General features: G+C 33.1%; 1 protein-coding gene across 5 annotated transcripts in view; it reads left to right on the top strand.

Annotated features, from left to right (window-relative positions):
* LOC138710132 (nucleolar protein 12-like) overlaps nt 1-14,633 on the top strand; it is a 717,371-nt gene that overhangs the window by 530,480 nt on the left and 172,258 nt on the right. For all 5 annotated transcript variants that reach the window (XM_069840765.1, XM_069840766.1, XM_069840768.1 and 2 more), the window contains 2 exons: nt 3,244-3,376; nt 7,799-7,966. The gene's annotated coding sequence lies outside the window, so the exon portion shown is untranslated. The remainder of the gene's footprint in view (nt 1-3,243; nt 3,377-7,798; nt 7,967-14,633) is intronic.

The raw sequence follows: 14,633 nt of genomic DNA, 5'->3' as shown, positions 1-14,633 counted from the left end.
AGTTTAAAACACATAAAACATCACGTGTAGCAATGTTTACTCATATGAACAGAAAATTTATTTGTACTACACACCAATGCCCAGCGTATGATTTTTCATACGGCTCAAAAAAACACATGTAACATACATTATTCTCAAAATAAAAACATTATATGTGATAAGTGATCTAAAGGCATACTAGAACTCAAATTTAGTACAAAAATTCATAAATATTTTATTTCGGGATATAATGGGTTAATTCCCGCGAATGAACATTTTGAATATAGACTACAGATTTAAAGTCAGTCATTGCAAAAAGGTCACGAGTCAAAGACTCATGACCTTTCTGCAAGAAGTGGAAATTTCAAGCATCGATTTCAGCACTGTTTGAAAGTATATTCATGATCTTCTTACATAGACTGGTCAGGCTACCCCTACATCTCAATGTTCAATGCATAACTCATTTTCGTAAAAAAGTTGACTCATGACCTTTTTGCAATGACCGAATCAATTGCGATCGAGTTTAATAATTTAATTTAATTTAGGTATGACTATTATTATTATTATTATTATTATTATTATTATTATTATTATTATTATTACATAATTATTTTATTGGTGTTGTGAAGATAAAAAGAATTGCCATTGTATTATATTAATTATGTATTATATTGTCTTGTTTAAATTACATAAGTTAGGTGTTCATGAGTGAGATAGTTATATACAATAGAAGTAATTTAATACAGTTATATGAACACTTTTTAATGACTGAATAAAATTAATAAAATTGGTTAAAACCAGACATGTTTCGGAGGAATGCTCCTCCATCTTCAGTGGTGGTACCACGACGCTGACTGAGTCTTCCTTAAGCTACGTTACGCGGTCGAACATCTGTACCAGTGTCGTGTATTAAATTACTTCTATTGTATATAACTATATTGTCTTGTATTGTAGTATTGTATTGCTTTGAATTGTATTGTATTGTACTGTATTGAATTGTATTGTATTAATTATGGGTATATTCATAGCAATGTAGTAGTTTTCTTGGTTGAGTGGAAGGCCTTAACTCTGCCAGTTAAAATAAACCATTATTATTATTATTATTATTATTATTATTATTATTATTATTATTATTATTGCTATTATTATTATTATTATTATTTTCATCAGCTTGTGGTCGAGATTCATATTTTCATGCTATCGTAACCGAAGCAAGTCAAGTGGGAATACAAGACCGCATCCTGTTCCTCGATATGGCCATTATTTCCAGAGATTAGAGACTGAAATATTTTAGGTACTAAAAAACTAAGTCTATAAAAAAGTGCAATGGATTTGCTCCATTCTCGCCACCATAACTCTGCCGTATATATAGTGAGAACAAAGCTGATAAGTGCAGTGAATAGAGCTCTTCGAACTCTGTCTGCAGCGTAAAGGGAAACTCTCTGTCCCCAGGCATATGGACGATAGAGGCCGGCAAAATTTGTGCTATTCTGTGTCTTGGTCAATCTATAATTGGGAGTTTATAAATTCGTTCTCGTTCCAATGTAACCATGAACATCATGAACACTCATATTACTAGGTTCTTTAGATGAACATTCTAGTTCAATATTTATTTTTTATGAGGATATTTAAAATAATGCAGTATTAATGAGCTTGTAGACAAGTGAGTGATTCGTAATTGAATGCATGTTATCATTGTTCTGAATAAAAATTACCTTTAGTAATGTTAACGGTATAAATTATTACTATGTAGTGGCAAATACTTCGTCTACATGTTTTATTTTTTTATTTTTTATTTTTTTTGCAAGAATATTGTTTAAAAATAAAATAAAGCAGACTAAATAAGTTGTTGTTTTCTAATGCCAGGTGTTTTGACAATAAAGTCATTTGACCTCTTGCACTCCAATATTTTTCAAAGATATTATCATGGCCAGCCACTGAAGCACAGATTTTGAGGTGTTCCGAATCCATTTCTTGGTTTGAGTTGCACAATGGGCAGTTAGGGGACTGATATATTTCAATTCTATGCAGGTGTTTGGCCAAACAATCATAGCCTGTTGCCAATCTAAATGCAGCTACAGACGATTTTCGTGGTAAATCGGGAATTAACAGAGAGAAGGAAGGGGCTACTCATGAATTAGCACTGATCAGCTTGATGAGTTAATGACTGATTTTGGTATAATTTTCCTCTATTCAATACCTAATTCCCTCTTTACCCTTTCCTATCCAGTCCTCTGACTGAACTCTTACTTTCTTTGACCGTGACGGCATTAGAGCATTCGAGGCCTAGGGGTTCATTTCCCTTTCCTTCCTTCTCTTTCTACTTTTCTGTTCCTAGTGCTGACCTGCTATGGCACTAAAATCGTCCTCCAGTGGCTTAAGAAGGGAAAGCTGGTGATCAACAAGATCTCCCAGCTAGGTCCAATGGACCCGTCGACCAACAACAGGTGTAGTCCTTCAGATATTCTGGGGGTTGTGTGTGAATGAAGTAGCCACCAAAACGTTAAAATATGGCGTTCACTTAAATCGGCTACAACTTGCCATTTTCACTCCTATATGAAATGAGTACCATTAAGGTAAAATTATCCGGAGGTAAAATAGTCCTCCATTATCGGATCTCCAGGCGGGGACTACTTTAATGGTAGGTACAGAATCAACTAAACATCTTACAATGGAATGCTGGTGGTATAACATCAGCCAAGAAGACTGAACTAGACTAAATAAGCTAAAAAGAATGATTAGTCTGTTTATGTTCTAAAATTATATACTGCCAGATAAGAGACAACGAATTAGAGTTGAAATGTCTGTAATAGTTATGTTTGACATTTTTTTTTTTTTTGAGGAAATATCGTGCAGTAAAGAATGTAGAAAATTTCATATATACAATTGACAAATTATTAAGTTCACTTACTAGAAGAACAACATTATTCTGTACTTGAGCAATCAGGCTTTCATAAAAAGTATTTTGGGACAGATTTTGCCTCGCATAATGGTTTTTTTAATAAATGGTAAAATATGTGACTCACAGATATAAGACAGATATAAAAATAATTCTTAATATGATAGTTGTAGAAACAAATATTTCTGTACAAACCAGGACAGCAAGGCACATCCAAGACCAATTTGTTATAGAAATGCTTTTTTCATGACACTCCTATTTCCCCTGGCATAATAGCAATACATCTTCGTAAATGAAGTACAGTCACAAAGTCGTAGGCCTGCTACACTATGGTATGTTATTTTTGGCTTTGTCTATCGTTGCAGGTGGTGAAGCTGAAGGAGATCACTGTCATAATCACAGGTTTTGTTGGCATCTCCATCTTCCTGCAGTGGATGTCTTGTGGACACTTCCTGGTAGGGAATCTAGGCTAGTTCACTGGAGAAGAGACAGTGAAAGGTATGTTATTTTTAAGGAGCGGATATTTATGAAATGGCATTATTTTTCTTTTAACTTCTTCTTCTTATCTTCAAGTATTTATGCTTATTGCCTGTTACACCCCTATTTGCTGGTCTATCCAGCGTTTCCTTGGACGGCCTAAACTTCTTCTTCCCTTTGGCTTGTATTCCATTATTTGTTTCGGAATACGGTCACAGTCTACTATATACAGTCACGAAGCTTGGGGTGATTTTTTGCATTTCTCACGATAGTTGCTAGCCGCTTGGAGTGCTGTGAGTACTAGGAGCAATAGACTGTGTCACTGCCATCGTGATCTAATGCAGGCCGTAAGGCAGACCATGTGACTTGCTTAACCCAATCACAAAGGGCGGCGTTTCAACCATATAAATTAGTTGGAATGCATAAAGAGTAACATATATTTCCCTAAAATGTAGTGTAATTGCATTAATAAAATTTAAAACAATGATTAGGAGACACTTCAGACATAATTCCTTGTGAGTTAAGGTGTAATATTATTTTTGGTGTGAAAATTACGTTGTTCGTATGTGTAATACCTGCCTTTATTTCGATTAAATATTGCGAAATTCTTGTACATTCATTTATGCACGATTCAATAATTTTCAGTTGCACTGCACGAATTTAGATATGTTGGAATTATAGGTTATGTTTACTGTACCAATTGCCCATTTCTGTCTAATTTTAGCGGTCTCCAATGCCCTGCCACTACATATGTATGTTATATCACATGGAAAGTATAGGTTATGTTTACTATATTTAACTTATATTCCTATATTCGCAATTATTCATTATAATTAAACATAATGTCATGTATGACACCCATCACATTCTATTTGCCTGTATTTTAATACTACAATTGAGTACTGAATTATTGTATTTATCTACTACCTAAGAGACGAAGTAACACAATCATACATACACTAATTTCATAGGAGTGATATAGTAAATTTTCTGTCTACAATTAAGGAAATGTGCTAAATTAAAATCACAATAAAAATTCGTTTTTATTGAACCTCAAAATAACTTCCATTCTAAACTTAAAATGTTGATGCGAACAGATTATGTTAACGCGTAAAATTCTCTTCACATTAAAATAACACAGTTTTGTAATTATTTCTGCAACATATTATGCAACAAGAAGTAAACGGAACTTATGGACACATTACACTAAATAAAACTTAGCAATGATACGCAATAAAGTTATAATATAATATTTCACTGAGCTACATACACTGAAATAGAATACCCGAACATACATTACGGCCTGATCTAGATCGAAAAGGCATTGACTGTGCCGTATTTCGCTTTGTTGTGAAAAGTTGTGTAAACTGTGAATGGCTAAAATACAATAATAAATGTAACACAAGAAAGTTCTTATCTTACATATTCCGAAGTGATACAGTGTTAAAAATTGTGTAATCAAGATGTACAATAATTTGAATAATAATATGGGACAAGGGGACGTTTGTGGTACTATAAATATTGTAAGAAAAAGAGGTCAGATTTATCCTTCTTCCGAAAAATCCAGGAAGGTGAGTTTATAAAATATAATATATACTTTATGAAAATAATATATAAAAATTATGTATTTCACATTTCAATAGTGGAAGGAAGGTGTTAATTTTTTCAAAAGAATACGATATCGAAAGTACAATACATTTTATTGTCTGCTGGGGAAAGGGTATGTGATGAGGCGATAGTAGCGATCCTGGTGGTTAGCAACTATCTATGGATGCATTTTTCATCTGTCTATGTTTGCATATTTAGTAAGTATGGAGCTTCGTGACTGTATATACTAGACTGTGATACGGTCATTATTCATTCTTTGAACATGCTGTGACCAAGAATTTCTATATTCTTCTACTTTCTTTATTAAGTTTTCAGCATTCAGTTCCTTTCTAATATCTGTATTCCTTTTCCTATCCGTTAAACTATATTCAACCGTTGCTCTTAGGAATCTCATTTCTGCTGCCTGCAATCTAGATATACCTCTCTTCGTCATGGTCCATGTCTCGCTTTCGTATGAGCATGTTGGTATCGCTATCACTGTATAAAACTTCATTATAGTTTCCTCCTTACTTTTCGTTTAAGTGTTGTGCCGTTCATTTTATTAAATTTTGCAATTTTTCCGTTAATGTCAATTTCACCATGGTAAGATATATCACATCCCAAGAAAGTGAAGCGGTGAATCTGTTCAATAGGAGTGTTATTAATGACTATCTTGGATCTTACAGGATTTATACCTTTGAATGCCATTACTTTAGTTTTTGATGTCGATATTTTAAAATTATATGTTTCAACTATTTTTTTAAATTCATGTACCGCTTTCTGTAAATTATTCTCATTATTGGCGATGATTACTTGGTCATCCGCATATAATATAAACATTATAATTTTTCTCGTTATGTCAAAATTCTTTTAACTTTTATGCAATAATTCATTTTATGTTGAAACAAAACGAAATATGTAACATTTGTGTTTAATTCTATTTATTTATTTATTAACAGAGAGGGTTTGGAATTGAACGGGTTACATCAGCGTCTTGTCTATGCGGTTGACGTGAATATGTTAGGAGAAAATCCACAAACGATTAGGGAAAACACGGAATTTTACTTGAAGCAAGTAAAGAGATAGGTTTAGAAGTAAATCCCGAAAATCTCGTGACGGGAATATTGTACGAAATGGAAATATAAAAATTGAAAATTTATCTTTTGAAGAGGTGGAAAAATTCAAATATCTGGGAGCATCAATAACAAATATAAATGATACTCGGGAGGAAATTAAACGCAGAATAAATATGGGAAATGCCTGTTATTATTCGGTTGAGAAGCTTTTATCATCCAGTCTGCTGTCAAAAAATCTGAAAGTTAGAATTTATAAAACAGTTATATTACTGGTTCTTCTCTATAGTTGTGAAACTTGGACTCTCACTTTGAGAGAGGAACATAGGTTAAGGGTGTTTGAGAATAAGGTGCTTCGGAAAATATTTGGGGCTAGGAGGGATGAAGTTACAGGAGAATGGAGAAAGTTACACAACTTAGAACTGCACGCATTGTATTCTTCACCTGACATAATTAGGAACATTAAATCCAGACGTTTGAGGGGCAGGGCATGTAGCACGTATGGGCGAATCTAGAAATGGATATAGAGTGTTAGTTGGGAGGCTGGAGGGAAAAAGACCTTTGGGGAGGCCGAGACGTAGATGGAAAGATAATATTAAAATGGATTTGAGGGAGGTGGGATATGATGATAGAGACTGGATTAATGTTGCTCAGGATAGGGACCAATGGCGGGCTTATGTGAGGGCGGCAGTGAACCTCCGGGTTCCTTAAAAGCCAGTAAGTAAGTATTTATTTGTTTTTTAAATTTTCCAATAGGTAATTTTTTCATTCTATGGTCCATTAAAAATATTTTTCTTCAGTTCTTATAGATTTTTTATAGAATTTTTTCAAATTTCATTTAATTTTCTTGCAGTCTTACGTACAAATCATAGTTGCTGCTTTTATACTGCAAAAATATTTTATTTGTTAAGGAAACTGACCTTGAGTAGGTGGTGATAATGCTGTGATAAGCTGACAAAGAATGTGGCGGTGGTAGATTTTATATGTTAATTTGTTTTCATCAGTAATTTAAAATGGCTCATAATTAAAATTTATATAATAGAAACATCAATACTGTATACATAACGTGTAGTAATAATATTGTTGGCAAAAGTAGAAAACCTCTGAAATCATAAGAATGTTCTCAGGACTTACAATGTTTTCCACTTTGCCAACAATTATGTTGTACATGCATTGATCCAATACAGTTTATATTCAAATGAAATAAATATTGAAACCATCGATGAAGTTATATTTTATGCCAATGCAAGTAATGAGAAATAATGATTTAAAATCGTATTAAAGCAGGATTTTATCCTTTTTATATATCACCATTTTCACACATACATACCTCAGCCTAAAGAAGAAATAAAAACTTCTGTAGAACGTTTTGTGATTTTCGTTACTAGAATAAATACTAGTTTAAAAATGAGGTGCTATTCTATGTTGCAGTATAGATTACAATCATGATCATCTATAAATTTGTAATAATACAATAAAAACAGACACAAGGTCTTATTTTGATTTCTTTTGTAAACCATATGCTTTTGTTTGTGTTCATTATCACTCCATATATAGTCACTTGCCTGTATTTTATTAACTTTTATGATAATTTTATTATAAGTTTGGCATTTTAATGTAAATGTAATAACGTTTTTTTGTAATTATTAATGTAATTTTAAGGCACAGACATCCAACTTCTACTTATTTTCTATTTATACACAAGTGTGTAGGATCTTTATTTTGCAATTAATTTCTTTCCTTCATTTGATTGTTTCTCATACTTTTCTGCTGTGCCTTCCAGTGTCTCAGTTCCTGGATGAGGAGGTACAAATTGACAAAACCAGTCTGAATTATAAGTGTGGACCATCTTTGACGCTGGGTACGGCACTCTGAACCTTCAAGCTGGAGGACTTAATCTGCACCACATTTGCTCTCATCTGTGGAACAACATATGAAATCTTCCTCATTAGTAAGTGTATAGAGATCTTAAGTACTCTTAGGAAGCCTCCTTTTTAGTTGCTTGGTAAGAAGTATTGCTGAACTTGGTACACTTGAGATTTTCCAATTAACTGTTCTCAGATTGCTTATCTCATGTGGACAGCATAAGCTAAGGCTTCTATACATTCAATAGGTTATCTCAGTTTTCATTAGCCAATCAAATAACTAGTTGGCTGATGATGCGCGAAGAGTCCATGCTGATTGGTCCTTTATTTTCAAATTGATCAGCGTACATTTTAAACATAATCACCTCAAATAAAAACATTACAAGGGGTATAAACCAAGTGTGTATGTGTCATGAAACAAAATAAATACGTTGAAAGTGTTTATACCGTGTATATAAGCTGTACTTACACTTGTCACTGCATTATTTTTCTGTATTTCTTAACAATTCGTCTGCTCTCAGTGTCTGTCGTCCATTTTCGTCTGCTAGTTTCCAGTCTTGTGTTTACATACTTGAGTCATATAAAGAACCTAGTTTTGACTGTACAATCAACAATAAAATTTCACGTGGAACGTTATGTACGAACATTGCCACATATTCTTTGGTTCTTTTTATAATATTCCGCCCCTTTTTAATCGTGTTCTTGCCATGATACTCATTGTAGAATTTTTCAGTATTATTGAAACAACTTACCCATGCTGGTGATGGCATGGTTAAACCTTCAAAAGAAAGAATAATATACTAAAATTAAAGAGGGCCGAGATGGTGGTGTTTTTGTTTTAAATGGATATTTATAAAAAATCTAACATTGATTGATGTTAATACATCATTCTAAAGTTTGGGAAAAGGCGCACGTACCGGTAATGAAATGTCAACAACACGTTCATTTACAAAAATTATTATAACTCAACAATGAACTGTCACTGGAGGCTATTATGATTAACCCACTGATTATGGCATAATGACAAAATGTCATAAATCGTTAATATAAAATCAATATAATGAGAATTATAGTGAAAAAACATCACTGGTATCAGTCGTTAACCCTCCACCCCTTTGGTATGCAACTGTTAGTATTAGTAGTAGTATTAGTAGTTAGTATTTTTTATATAAGTAGGTTAACATAGATGAACCATTATATAAAGCTGGTATTAACATAGGCTACTTATATAGACCTATGTGAGTTATTTAAACTTACCTGTAAGCTTTAACATTGTCGGTCGTTTCGGCTTTATTTTCATTAAAGCTGCTCGAAAATCAGGAAAAAAATCGTCATCTTTAAAATGATCAGAGCATAATCTGCTTGCATCAGGATTGAATTTATCCTGTATTTTGCACGCAATTACCCACTTTTTTTTTTTTTTTTCAAATTTCTAAATCTTTAGGAATGGTAAAGAGAAACTCTTTATTTTTATCGTTAGAATTGTTGCATACAGCAACAGCACATCTTTGACCTGGCATAATGCATTCAAAACAACATAAACAAGAAAAAACACGAGATACTGCTTTGAATCATTTGAGCTTTGGCGCGCTTAGCTATCTTGTGACGTCAGAAGCGCCCTCCTTTCCCCGTCGATCCCTCGCCAACAAGCTCAATAATAATGCAACCTATGATAAGTTTAGAAGCCTTGATTTGCATTGTTCAAGACGGTATTGTGACGTGTTGAGCGATGAATGCGAATTCCATAGAGAATGAAAAAATGGAATAGCGTCAGTGAGTAGAAGCTGTAGACAAGAAAATTGATACTACTTGTGTTGTAAGTATCTTCGATCTGACTTTAAATGTACAAATAGTCAACGGCCGCAAGGGAGTTTAAATATTCATATTTTATGTTTAAAACGTACTTTCAAGTTTTCTAAAGTAATTGATAAAACTACATAGCTACATTTTTATGATGCAGTTACGTATTGTATTAATGTTACTTGATTTTTATCAACAGTAATCTCACTAGAGGTTTGATTTATCTAGAGAAAATCAAAACTCGAGTGGGATTTAATTGACTATTACACGATTAGAAGAAATTATATAAAGATTAGAAGTAACGAAGTACTCTAATACAATAAAATATTGACTTACGAAAATACTGAACTGTCTTCAAATGTATTACTGTACCATTGTATTCCGCTAGATGGTTATAGTGTGTTATGATTAGCTCCAACGAGTTAGAAAGAGAAGACTATAGAGTGGTCATGTTGTCCTGTACAGCGCTCTTTGCGGTGCCACCGCGAAACACGGCAGATCTGAGCTAAGCGCCCACCTTTGTAAAAATTCGTCTGCTTACAATGTTGTATAACGGAGGTAAGAAGTACAAAAAAACGAAGAAAAAACATGCCTGTTGTGTGTGCTGCATATAACTGCAATGTCAAAAGGAAAAAGACAACTGATATATCATATTTCATGTAAATTTTATGAAGTTAAGTCCATAGTTTTGTTATAAATGGTTCACTGGTAATGTACTTAAACTAAATACGGATAAAACCAATACAATTCCGTTTCAGATCCAGTGAAAAACAAATAGCAATACAATATTAAAACTGTATTTCGACACCGGCATCCTTTATCTCTGCTCCTTCTGCCCTTACTGCTTATACAAGAAGACGATGAGCTCTAGCTTATAAGAAGTTAGGCCTATTTCGAAGACAAACGATTAATCAAATAAATGATTCACTAGTAATAAAGTTAAACTAAATACGGATAAAACCGCTGCAATTCCGTTTCAAACCTAGTAATAGCAATCAAATATTAAAATTGTATTTCGACACTCGCATCCAAAATAACGCAAAACTCTGGGGTAGGTCGTATTGTTGTTAGTATTTTGACTGGAAGGACATGAAAGAACATAATTGAGCACCCACGTGCAATAATGGGGTAAGTATGAATATATTTCGTAACTACTTACCCCATTATTGTACGTGGGTGCTCAATTATACACTAATAATTATCTGTGGTGCCACAGCCCTTGAAAGGCTCAGACAGACCAGCCGGCTGTTGGCCTCACGTTCACATTTCGATAATAATTATACTTTACTGTAACAAAAAAACTGAAAGCGTGTTTTGTCATGTTTCACCCATGTTATAAGCTTGGAGGTAAAGGTTGTTTACTACAGATAGGGCCTACTTTCATTCTATATCTTATGGTATAGTAAATAGTTTTGCAACGTGTAGAGATTGGGAAAACAACTTAATAAAATCATCAGAATCATACTCGTTCATTTTATAGGCAATGTTTCAGGTCGCATTTAAAAGAACCTAGGAATATTAACATTTTCTTCAGTATATTTGCTAGGACTTCTTGTCATACTACATGACAAATTTGCTTAGGTTATTATTTTAAGCATTCCTTCTAGGAATAGCTCAAGTGTTTTAAATTTAGCGTACATAAGTTTAGATTAAGTTCCTATCACGTATTTGACGAAATACTAGGTTTTTCCACTTCAGTTTAATTGATTTATGCAAACGAAATTAAGACAGCTGACGATTCTAATGTCAGTTATCACCACGCCCACTTTGTTTTGGGCGCATAAGTTCATTACCGACGGTCGTTCAATTTTCTTCAAACATGGCGGCGCAATGACCACTCTATGTCTTTCTCTTTCTAACTCGTTGATTAGCTCACTGCCATCTGGATAGCTGTTTTCTTGTTATCAGCCTAGATCTAGGTTATCAGTCATGCCAACTCAAGAGGCCTATACATATAAGAGGAGTTCATAAGCCGGATTAAGTGTAATCTGTCAAGAAGCTTCTCTCAACTGCCAGAGGGGCGCCACAAGCAAGCAAAACATTGCGGGAATTTCAAAAGACTTCTCTACACCTCCCCACTGTAGTAGTATTAGTATTACTATTTACAATTTCAATTTCAAGACTTTCGCCGATAATTACTTAGAAATTCTCTGCACCTTGATGTAAATTATTTACAAGTTCTCTCCGTTACATTACTATTTATATCAATGTTTGAAATGTAACCATCCCTACTAAAATTATTATTATTTTCTTTTTTTTTTTTTTGTGGGAATAAAGATCTTGAGTCAACATCAACAGCATTTTCAGAACATGATATGCCAGGAAGTGACGGTAGGAAAAGGGCTGTGAAATATGAAATGAATTAGACATGACCAACCAAATCTGTTGTGGTTAGAATGCATTAAATTTATTTAGGTAACAATATGTTTTTTATAAACATACAAGATATTTTGTTACAATTAACTTCCACTGTTTTATTGCAATACAGAAAAGATTTCATGATCCTAAGTTCACTATTAGTACAATAATATAATTAATATAATATAATTAACATCACAGGAAAATCTACAAAAAAAATAATATGTATACTTAAGTCTGTTGGAAATCAGAGATTATTTCATGAAAAAAAATTTAATGTCAGTTTATTTCATTTTCTTAAATGTCTAGAATGTGTTATGAAGAAAATAATTTGAAATCATCCTCAGTAGAAATCGGTGTCTGCAATGCTGTACTCTTATTGTCTTGTGCAAATGAATATTGATGTTTCAAATAAGCGGTTACAATGTGTTAAGTCTTGTGATAACATTGAAGGCACATACATTATGCCAGTTTGTTCGTAATTTTCTACATTAAAGTCTAGACTGTGTATGGGAACATTGGAGAGCAAGAGAGTTGATGGGTTTATTGAAAAAACTCAGCATTAGTTAACATTAAATTTTATATGTTACTGAACACTTTTAATAAGCTGCACTGATTAAAGAATTCATCCCAACCTATATCTAGCATCTACAATTGAATTTACTTCCTTTATGGTATGATTTGTCGTTTACCTTTGAAATATTCTACCTGCTAGTGTAACCGTCCTTGTGTTTAAATTATATGAAATGTTAGCTAGGATAATATAGTATCTTTCAAAGGCTTTGTTTAATGTGTCGAGAAGATGGCTCCTGTGTTTGACACACAACCTTGGCCACAATCAGTATCACACAATAGCAACTGTATATGAGCATAGGCTTAATAATCAAAAAGCTTACATCTTGCTTGGGGTAAAGCCAGATCAACCATTCTATTCAGCAAATGGTCAGATAATTGTGGATTTCTTTTACGCAAACCATCTCTTAAAATGTACACGAAATATGTCGAAAAAGTATAACGTAATAGTTTACGACTAAAATAGCAAAATGGAAACATACAGGTCTATAGTATTCAAATTTGATAAAGATAACCAGTTTCAGTTAACAAGAATTAATGATAAACATGTGTATGCAAGTGTATTGAGACTGATGACAGTAAGGACCACAGCATGCAGTAGCTGCAGACATTTCCTGCTAGCCAAGACTGACAGTACATGCAGGAGATGCAACACATAGAGCAGAATTTGTAGGCAACATGGACAAGACATTTGATTCACTGAATGGAAGTACAGTTTTCGAGAATAGGAAGACAGTATGTGTGGCTGTGGAAGAAAAGTCTATGCATGTATCCATCTGGAATGAAATGGTGAATTTTTAGTACTGTCAGATTTATAAATAGTGAAAAACTATGCATGTGCCATCCACATCTGGTTGGATTTATGACTTAAATGGATCAAAATTACTGTAGGAAGTTGTTAAAAATGTACACTGATATGCATTTGCTCTTAATTTGGAGTATTAATCAAGATTACTAGAAATTTACTTTTGCATAATTAGAAATAAGGATGGTAGAACAAGGCAGATAACTCTTCCTGCAATGATATTTAGTACAGTAATCGGGCATTGCTGCTCAAAATAATGTTATTTTCTAGTAACAAATGAAATTGTGAAAGAGGTTAATAACTTGTGAGGGAATCTTTTAATTTCTCTGATGATGATAATGAGCTCGTGAATGCAAATGCATTGTAATGTGTTGCTGGTTATATTGCTAAGAAGGCACGTGATGCTAAACAGTGTGTTAATTGTCATGCAGCTCTTGCAGACAATGAAAAATACAAGAGGGCATAACATGTATGTTCAAGGAATATGAAAAAGTAACCGAAGATCCTCAGTTGCCATCGACGTATTTATTAGAATGTAACATTGATGACCAAGATGTTTCATAATGGCTTAGAAAATCCGCTGTCACAGAATGATGTAATAAAGCAATTTAATGAGCTTGATTCATAATAGTGTTAATTTTGATTTTCTTTCATACTGTAACTATGACTGCAAAGATTATTTTTTTCTCACTATAATGTTAAATCAATGCAAGACTCAGAAAACTGAATGAAGAATGTCTTCTGATGTAAAAAAAATAAGAAAACAAAAACCATCTGCACCAATAGATAAAATAGCATAAATATAATATGAAATTATATTATATGAGACTCCAGTTTATTGATGCAGAACTTTTTTCATTTTCTTTTCTTTCTTTTTTTTGTCATCACTTGGCAGTTTTTCATTCATTTTCCATAATCTTGCATGAATCAGCACTCATGTAAACAATGAAATCAAATATCTTTTACAATCAGAATTAGAAGTAGGTGCAAGAAAATCAGAACAAACTTCATCCTGAATAAGGCTAGTAAATCTCTGTACTACATCAGGCTTGAAAATCAGGTTTCCAAAGTTATTATCAAACTCGTATGTCATACATTCAACACATTTAAGTAAATTCGCAGAATAATTTTTGAACATGTTTCGTGTACTTTTAATCAAGTGTGGAGTGTAAAGTGTGGAATGTAAAAAAAAAAAATGCCACAATTTTCCTGTCATT

Source organism: Periplaneta americana, chromosome 12 (assembly GCF_040183065.1).
Source record: "Periplaneta americana isolate PAMFEO1 chromosome 12, P.americana_PAMFEO1_priV1, whole genome shotgun sequence".
Lineage (NCBI taxonomy): Eukaryota > Metazoa > Arthropoda > Insecta > Blattodea > Blattidae > Periplaneta > Periplaneta americana.
The sequence above is the reverse complement of the archived record's forward strand: the minus strand, read 5'-3'. Positions and strand labels throughout refer to the sequence as shown.